Below are 9809 nucleotides of genomic sequence, written 5' to 3' on the forward strand. Positions count from 1 at the left end.
CCCCAACTGAGCCAGCTTTTAAGTGCAAGGTTCACAAACCCCAGCTGCTAGGCCTCGGCCCCTCAGTGGGCAGCTGTTATTCCACGGGGTCCACGGGGAGATCAATTGGGTCGTTCCCGAGGGTCTCGTGGGAGTTATTACAAATGCATGGAGCACGGTGATGTCATAATATACATCCAGGTGTATGATGGAGTGCAGACAGGCAGTGATTGACACACAGGATGACCAATGAACACACAGAACACAGCAGCCAATCACCAGACAGGACACGGCCACTATAAAGCCAGAAGGCACCAGGTTTCCCGCTCTCTCGGGATCCAGCCTCTGAGACAGTCAGAGCCCGTGAGCATAGCCACTGCAAACACCATGTGGTAGCTAGTAAGTCTGGCCAGGCTAGTATCAGGTCTCCAGCATAGTGTCAATCCACAGTTGAACATGTATTATAGTTTAGATGTTAAATAAAATCGTGTTGCATCTCATCAAGTGTTGGAAGTCTGTCTCTCGCTACACTGCATCAAGTGCAGTCCACATCGACCCAGCCAGCCCAACACATCAGGTGATGCAGTGGTTAGCTCTGCTGCCTCACGGCGCCGAGGTCCCAGGTTCAATCCCGGCTCTGGGTCACTGTCCGTGTGGAGTTTGCACATTCTCCCCGTGTCTGCGTGGGTTTCGCCCCCACAGCCCAAAGATGTGCCAGCTAGGTGGATTGGCCACGCTAAATTGCCCCTTAATTGGGAAAATGAATTGGGTATTCTAAAATTATTTTAAAAAACAAACCAGAAAAGAACCAAATGCACAGTAGCACAGTGGCTAGCACTGTCGCTTCACAGTGCCAGTGTCCCGGGTTCGATCCCCAGCTTGGGTGACTGTCTGTGCGGAGTCTGCACGTTCTCCCCGTGTGTGCGTGGGTTTCCTCCAGGTTCTCCCGTTTCCTCCCAAAGGACATGCTATTAGGTGAATTGCACATTCTGAATTCTCCCTCTGTGTACCCAAATAGACGCCGGAATGTGGCGACTCGGGGATTTTCATTGTAGTGTTATTGTAAGCCTACTTGTGACAATGAAGATTATTAAAAATAATTAAAATTAAACGCCCATTGAAACGGTCTAATAGCCACTCAGTTCAAGAGCAAATAGAAGATGATCAATAAATGCTCGCCTAGTCAAGGACACCCACATCTGTGAACGAATAAAGTATATAATATATGCCTTGATCAACAGGGGCAGGAATGACATGGCCAGTTGGTCAGGGGCAACGGCAGCATTGTGGATAGCACAAATGCTTCACAGCTCCAGGTTCGAATCCCGGCTTGGGTCACTGTCTGTGTGGAGTCTGCACATCCTCCCCGTGTGTGCGTGGGTTTCCTCCGGGTGCTCCGGTTTCCTCCCACAGTCCAAAGATGTGCGGGTTAGGTGGATTGGCCATGATAAATTGCCCTTAGGGTCCAAATTGCCCTTAGTGTTGGGTGGGGTTACTGGGTTATGTGGATAGGGTGGAGGAGTTGAACTTGGGTAGGGTGCTCTTTCCAAGAACCGGTGCAGGCTCGATGGGCCGAATGGCCCCCTTCTTCACTGTAAATTCTATGAAGTTGGAGTATTGTCAGTTCTGTTGACATGTTGCTGGTTCCTGCTGTTACACTGCCTAACCTGCTGACTATTCCCATTATTATCAGGTTGTTTCTTCAGTACATACGAGTCCATTTAATTCCCATGGCCAGGTAAACTGCCCGTTCTTCATCTACACTGTGAGCTATTGGAAGATCATAGAACCTCTACAATGCAGAAGGAGGCCATTCGGCCCATTGAGTCTGCACCGACCCTCTGAACAAGCACCCTGCTTAGCCCCCCCCTCCCCCAGCCTATCCCCATCATCCCCTAACCCCACCTAACCAGTGCATCTTTCAACACTAAGGGCCAATTTGATTATCATAGAATGTACAGTGCAGAAGGAGGCCATTCAGCCCTTTGAGTCTGAACCGACTCTTGGAAAGAGCACCCTACCCAAGGTCAACACCTCCACCCTATCCCCATAACCCAGTAACCCCACCCAACACTAAGGGCAATTTTGGACACTAGGGGCAATTTATCATGGCCAATCCACCTAACCTGCACATCTTTGGACTGTGGGAGGAAACCGGAGCACCCGGAGGAAACCCACGCACACACTGTGAGGATGTGCAGACTCCGCACAGACAGTCACCCGAGGTCGGAATCGAACCCGGGACCCTGGCGCTGTGAGGCGGCCGTGCTAGCCACTGCGTCACACCGTGACACAATCGGAACTCCGGTATCGGTGCCGACAAGACTACTTCACCACGAGGAAGTCATGGCTTCTGGAAAGACAGGTCACCCTGCGCCAGTGGCCAGGCACAGCGCTGCAGTGGCCAACAACGGTACTGCAGCACTCTGCCTGAGCCTCAGTCGCAGGCAATTGGCAAGTTAAGTCCCAGGGGCCCTAGGGATGGGAGGATCGGGGAATGGGGGGGGGGGGCGTTATGAGGGGAGTCATGGTGATCGCAGTGTCAGGGAGTAAGCTGGGAGGGGGGAGGGGTCCCTAACTCTGAGGGAGCTTTCAGTGATGTTCCTATTCCCACTTCCTTCCCAAGGTGGGGAAAAGTATACCCGCCAGACTAGAAATTGAAGCTGGGCTGGAATAAGTTTCTTTTATTCGTTCATGGGATCTGGACGTCACTGGCTGGGCCAGCATTTATTGGCCATCCCTAATTGCCCTTGAACTGAATGGCCTGTTGGGCCATTTCAAGGGACATTGTAAGAGTCCACAACATTGCGGCGGACCTGGATGTCACATGTAGGCCAGACCAGGTAAAGAGGGCAGATTTCCTACCCTAAATGACATTAGTGAACCAGATGGGTTTTTAGGACAGTCGACAACAGTTTCATGGTTATCATGAAAATACTTTTAACTCCTGATTTTTATTGAACTCAAATTTCACCATCTGCCGTGGTGGGATTCGAACCCGGGTCATAGAATTTACATCATACAATTTACAGTGCAGAAGGAGGCAATTCAGCCCATCGAGTCTGCACTGGCCCTTGGAAAGAGCACCCTACTTAAGCCCCATGCTTCCACCCTATCCCCTTTATCCCCGTAACCCAGCAACCCCACCTAACCTTTTTTTTTTGGACACTAAGGGGCAATTTAGCATGGCCAATCCACCTAACCCGCACATCTTTGGACTGTGGGAGGAAACCGGAGCACCCGGAGGAAACCCACGCAGACACGGGGAGAACGTGCAGACTCCGCACAGACAGTGACCCAAGCCGGGAATCGAACCTGCGAACCCTGGAGCTGTGAAGCAACTGTGCTAGCCACTGTGCTACCGTGCTGCCCTCTGGGTCCCCAGAGCATGACTCTGGGTTTCTGGATTATCCATCCAGTGGTAATACCACTGCGCCCCCGCCTCCCCAAATAGGGCCACTTAAGGGCCTTAACAGGTAAAAGGGCGGGATTGTCGTCTGAGGCGCCACACGCTCAAATGTGAAATTGCTTCTGCGTTTGGGCGGGTGGGCTCCTGGAGGGTATCCCATCCATTTAATTTTGCTCTCCCCCCGTGCCTGAGAACCCTCCTTGGAAGGAGCGTGAGATTGTGCCCCACCGCTGTTTAAATGAATCCCCCTCCTGTCTGTAACACTACGCTTCAAACTTGGTTGGATAGGACTTTGGGGTGTTCTGTAGATTGTGAAAGGGGTTGTTTCAAAATTCTTACCTTTGTTCTATCGCTGTGAGCCCGGCAGTGTTGCAATTCCCAATTTTAATCACTCCGGCGTTGGTCATCACGCCTTCAGCTGCCTGGGCCCCAGCTCTGGAATTTCCTTCTCAACTGCTCCACCTCTCCGTGTCCTTCTTTAAGACTCCTATTAAGGCCTATCCCTTTGGCCAAGCTTTTGGTCACCTGTCCTAATGTCTCCTTATGTGGGTCGGTGACAAAGTTTGTTCAATGATCACTTTTGGGGGAGAACCGTGTGATATTTCATTACACCGTGTCTCCTGGCAACACAAGGTGGCCATGCAAGATGGCTGCCGACACTCGACTGCACCTGGCAACACAGGGTGGCCATACAAGATGGCTGCCGTCTGTACCTGCCAACACAAGGTGGCCATGCAAGATGGCTGCCGGTACCCAGCTGCACCTGGCAACACAGGGTGGCCATGCAAGATGGCTGCCGTCTGTACCTGCCAACACAAGGTGGCCATTCAAGATGGCTGCCAACAACCGACTTCACCTGGTAACACAAGGTGGCCATGCAAAATGGCTGCCGGTACCCGGCTGCATCTGGCAACACAGGGTGGCCATGCAAGATGGCTGCTGTCTGTACCTGGCAACATAGGGTGGCCATTCAAGATGGCTGCCAACAACCGACTTCATCTGGCAACACAAGGTGGCCATGCAAGATGGCTGCCGATACCCGACTGCACCTGGCAACATAGGGTGGCCATGCAAGATGGCTGCCGGTACCCGGCTGCACCTGGCAACACAGGGTGGCCATACAAGATGGCTGCCATCTGTACCTGCCAACACAAGGTGGCCATTCAAGATGGCTGCCAACAACCGACTTCACCTGGTAACACAAGGTGGCCATGCAAGATGGCTGCCGGTACCCGGCTGCACCTGGCAACATAGGGTGGCCATGCAAGATGCCTGCCTATGCCCGACTGCACCTTTGCACTTGTCTATGCAAGCGCAGAAAACCACCGGCGTCACTGGCAGCAGACACAATGCCGGCAAAAACTCACCAGAGAGACGGTGCTGCGCAACCTCACCTGAAACACAGAAGGGGTGTGTCCTTCCCCCGCCTGCTCCAGTTTGGGGGAGCTGTGGGGCCGATGTTCTTGGGCGCAACCTGAGTTTTTTTTCCAGCTAGTTTGGAGAGGGGGAACTCGTCTGGTGCTTTTCTCCAGCTCCTGTATTTGCTTAAAACATCTTTCCAGATTCATGGGAAAATATCTTCAATAACTTTGACGAGCATCTCTGCTCTTGGCTACTGCCTAATCCGTCGATCGACATGATGTAGCGGATTAAAACAGTTGGCAGCAAAGTGGGGCTGTGTCGTTAAGTTGAAGGTGCTATATGAATGCAGGTTGTTGTTTTGATGCGTGCTTTTCCAATCTTCTTTTTAAGAGGCACCCTATACTGTTGCCATAGTCTGCAAATCAGGCAGACGCACATTACTCTGAACAGCAAAAAATCTCTTACGATTGTATAATGTCCTCTTAACACCTTCACATCAAATTAACACTTGGTCCTCAGGTTGTGAACTGCAATTTTTTTCCCAACCACTAGATGGCAGAGGTTAGTTCCCAGCTCCAAACTGTTGGCCAAGAACAGCCTCTTTGTTTCCTGATTGTCTTGTTCTTGGCTGTCAATCAAACAGCACCCCCGTCCCGTCCCCACCCACCACCACATCGGCAATATTTACAGACGGAATATTAGAAAGCACCCAAAAGTGAAGTCATAGAATCAACAGTACAGAAGGAGGCCATTCGGCCCATCGAGTCTGCGCCGGCTCTTGGAAAGATCACCCTACCTAAGCCCACATCTTCACCCTATCCTCATAACCCAGTAACCCAACCCAACACTAAGGGAATTTTTTGGACACTAAGGGCAATTTAGCACGGCCAATCCACCTAACCTGCACATCTTTGGACTGTGGGAGGAAACCGGAGCACCCGGAGGAAACCCACGCACACACGGGGAGAAGGTGCAGACTCCACACAGACAGCGACCCAAGCTGGGAATCAAACCTGGGACCCTGGAGCTGTGAAGCAATTGTGCCAACCACTGTGCTGCCGTGCTGCCCCGTGACCCCGATCTTCCGAGCGGGGGAAATGGCGGTCGGTCTGTCGCTGCGTTCAAAAGTTCCCCCCACTCAACGCTGCTGTACGTTCCTCCAGGGACCTTCTGATCGTGGGTTTCACAGCGCAATGTCAAGCAAGTGTACGAACATACGGATTAGGCGCAGGAGCGGGCCATTCTGCCCATCGAGCCTGCTCGGCCATTCGATAAGCTGCCTGCTTGTGGCCTCAACTCCACTTACCCGCTGACCCCCGCTAACCTTTGACTCCCTCATTAGTGACCCGGCCTCCACAACTCTGCACACCTGAACCTTCACAGGACCCTCATCTTTAGTCGTACGTCTGGTCTCCACAATTTAGATTTATTGTCACGTGTCCCGAGGTGCAGCGAAATGTATTGTTCTGCGTACAGCCCAGGCCGATCATTCCATCCGTGAAAAAAAACAGAGGACATACGATAAATACAGAATGTAAATACATAGGCACAGGCACAGGGTGAAGCATACAGAGCGTACTACACAGTGGAGAAGATGTGTGGGGAGATCAGATCAGTTCATAAGAGGGTCATTCAGGAGCCTGGCAACAGCGGGGAAGAAGCTGTTTTTGAATCTGTTAGTGCGTGTTCTCAGACTTCTGTATCTCCTGCCCGATGGAAGAGGTTGGAAGGGAGAATAACCTAGGTGGAAGGTTTCTTAGATTATGCTGCTGGCTTTCCCCAGGCAGCGGGAGATGTAGACAGAGTCAATGGAGGCGGGTTCGCGATATGGACTGGGCTGTGTTCACGACTCTCTATAGTTTCTGACGGTGTTGGGCCGAGCAGTTGCCATACCAGGCTGTGATGCAGCCAGGTAGGATGCTTTCCATTGTGCATCTGTAAAAATTGGTAAGAGTCAATGTGGACATGCCGAATTTCCTTAGTTTCCTGACGTAGTATAAGCACTGTTGTGGTTTCTTGATCGTAGCATTGACGTGGTTGGACCAGGACAGATTGTTGGTGATATGCACATCTAGGAATTTGAAGCTGTTAACCATCTCCAACTCGGCCCCGTTGATGCTGACAGAGGTGTGTACAGTACCTTGCTTCCTGAAGTCAATGACCAGCTCTTTAGTTTTGCTGACATTGAGGGCGAGATTGTTGACATTACACCACGCCATGACAATACACTCGGGGCTTTTCACAGTGACGTCATTGCAATGTAGGCCTACTTGTGACAATAAAAATTATTATTGTTATGCCACTAGGTTCTCTATCTTCCTCCTGTATTCTGACTCATTGTTGTTTGAGATCCACGTCACGTCATCAACAAATTTGTAAATGGAGTTGGAGCCGAATTTTGCCATACAGTCGTGTGTGTAAAGGGAGTAAACTAGGGGGCTAAGTAGGCAGCCTTGCGGGACCCCGGTATTGAGGACTATCGTGGAGGAGGTGTTGTTGTTTATCCTTACTGATTGTGGTCTATGGGTCAGGAAGTCGAGGATCCAGTTGCAGAGTGAGGAGCCAAGTCCTAGGTTTTGGAGTTTTGATGTGAGCTTGAGTGAGATTATGGTGTTGAAGGCAGAGCTGTAGTCAATAAATAGGAGTCTGACTTGAGGTTCCTTATTGACGAGATGCTCCAGGTATGAGTGTAGGGCCAGGGAGTTAGCATCTGCTGTGTACCAGTTGTGGTAGTTGTCTTGTTATGCTCTTGGCGTAGCATAAGCTGCTTCCTTGATGTTCACTCTGAAAAAGGAAGGTTCAGACGTGGAGATAACTTCAACACGTTTATTAAACTATTTACAATTCTCCTACTCGGATTCGCCTCTACTGTTAATCCTTCTATAGCTACTCAGACTGACGAACCAGTCTGCTACAATCCACGTGGTGGGTGTGATGTTGAATCAACCCTGTGTCTGTACTCACTGAGTGCCTCCACTGGAAAGAGGAAGTTCATGTGTGTTGTGTCCTTTATATATGGGTTGGTGTAATGCCCCCCTGTGGTGGTGTCACCTCTGTGTGTATCGTGAATGCCCATTGGTCGTGTCCTATCTTACTGACCTATTGGTTGAATGTCTGTATGTCATGTCTCTGGTGCTCCCTCTAGTGTCTACCTAGTCTACATGTACTTACATTAACCCCTTGTGTATCTACAATGATGCATATCACCACAGTGGTATGCGAAGTGCAGTGGATCAATGCATTCTGGGAGTATGGAATTGATGTGTCTCATGACCATCCACTCAAAGCATTTCATAATGATAGATGTCAAGGACAGCGGACGGTAGTCATCAAGGAACATCGCCTGGTTACCTTTGGTACTGGTATGATAGTGGTCTTCTTGAAGCAGGTGGGAACCTCGGAATGGAGTAGGGAGAGATTGAAGATGTCCGCGAACACACCCGCCAGATGGTCTGCGCAGGGTCTGAATCCATCAGGACCCGTTGCTTTCCGAGGGTTCACTTTCAAGAAGGCCGATCTGACTTTGGAGGCTGTGACGGTCGGTATGGGTGTGCCCGGGGCTGCTGGGGCATTTGACAACGGTTTGTAGGTTTCCTGCTCGAACCGAGCATCGAATGCATTGAGTTCATCGGAGAGGCGTCCTCTGTTGCCAGAGATTGTACTCGGCTTTGCTTTGTAGCCCGTTATGTTGCCACAACCAACGAGAGTCCGTGTTGTTAGTCTGTGACTCTAGCTTAGTCTGGTATTGTTTCTTGGCCTCCCTGATGGCTTTGCGGAGGTCGTGCCTGAATTTCCTGTATAGGTCAGGGTTGCCTGCCTTGAATGCCACAGGGCTGACCTTCAGTAGGGAGTGAATCACCCGATTAAACCATGGATTCCGATTGGGGATTCGAAGACTGGAAGATGGCCTCTGTAATTCCCCATGAGTTTTCTCCCAATTACATTCAAACATGCAAATTAGGTGCAGGAGTGGGCCATTCTGCCCATCGAGCCTGCTCGATTCAGGGTAAACCATTTCGGACAGCTATAAGGAGACATTTCTTGACACAAAGAGTGGTGAGCCTGTGGAATTCATTCCCCCAGGAAGTAGCTGAAGCTAAAAACTTTGAATATATTCAAGAGGCAGCTAGATATAGCACTTGGGGAGAATGGGATCAAAGGCTATGGGGAGAAAGCAGGATTAGGCTATTGAGTTGGATGATCAGCCATGATCGTGATGAATGGCGGAGCAGGCTCGAAGGGCCAAAAGGCCTCCTCCTGCCCCTATCTTCTATGTATCTATGTAGGTCAGGGGTGCCTGTCTTGAACACCACAGAGGTGACCTTCAGTAGGGAGTGAATTTCCCGGTCAAACCATGGATTCCGGTTGGGGATTCGGAGACTCTGTAGTTCCCCATGAATTTTCTCCCAATTACATTCAAACATGCAAATTAGGAGCAGGAGAGGGCCATTCGGCCCCTCAGGCCCACTCCGCCATTCCAGAAGATGGCTGATCTGATTGTGGCTTCAACTCCTGCCTGCCCCTTAAACTCGATGGCCCGAAATTTCCAGCCATTCGCGACGGCGGGAGCTTCTCACCAGTCGCGCCCCACACCGCCCCCACGGATTTCACGACGGGCAGGGGTGTATTCAGCGGGAAACCCAGTTGACAATGGTGGGACTAAGACATCCCGCCAGCGGCCAATGGCAGGCCACTTCCCACCGCGGCGGAACCCAGCGGAGACCAGGCGGAAAATCCCGCCCAAAATCTGACTCCCTTGTCAATCAAGAATTTATCCTGCTCGGCCTTATTCAGTCACCCACCCTGTACTGCTCTCTTGGGGAAGAGAAATCTAGGGACTAACCGACCCTTTGAAAGAAAAGAAAATTCCCCTCATCCTCATCTTAAATGGAGACCCTTTATTTTTAAACTCCACCCCCTTATCCTAGTCTCTCCCACAGGGGGATACATCCTCTCAGCACCCCCCCAGCCGTGGCCCTCAGGACCGTACCTGTTTCTGTAAGATCGCCTCCCAATCACCTGAACTCCAAAGGATACAGGCCCGGCCTGTCCAACCTTT

The sequence above is a fragment of the Scyliorhinus canicula genome, chromosome 23 (assembly GCF_902713615.1).
Source record: "Scyliorhinus canicula chromosome 23, sScyCan1.1, whole genome shotgun sequence".
Taxonomy (NCBI): Eukaryota; Metazoa; Chordata; class Chondrichthyes; order Carcharhiniformes; family Scyliorhinidae; genus Scyliorhinus; species Scyliorhinus canicula.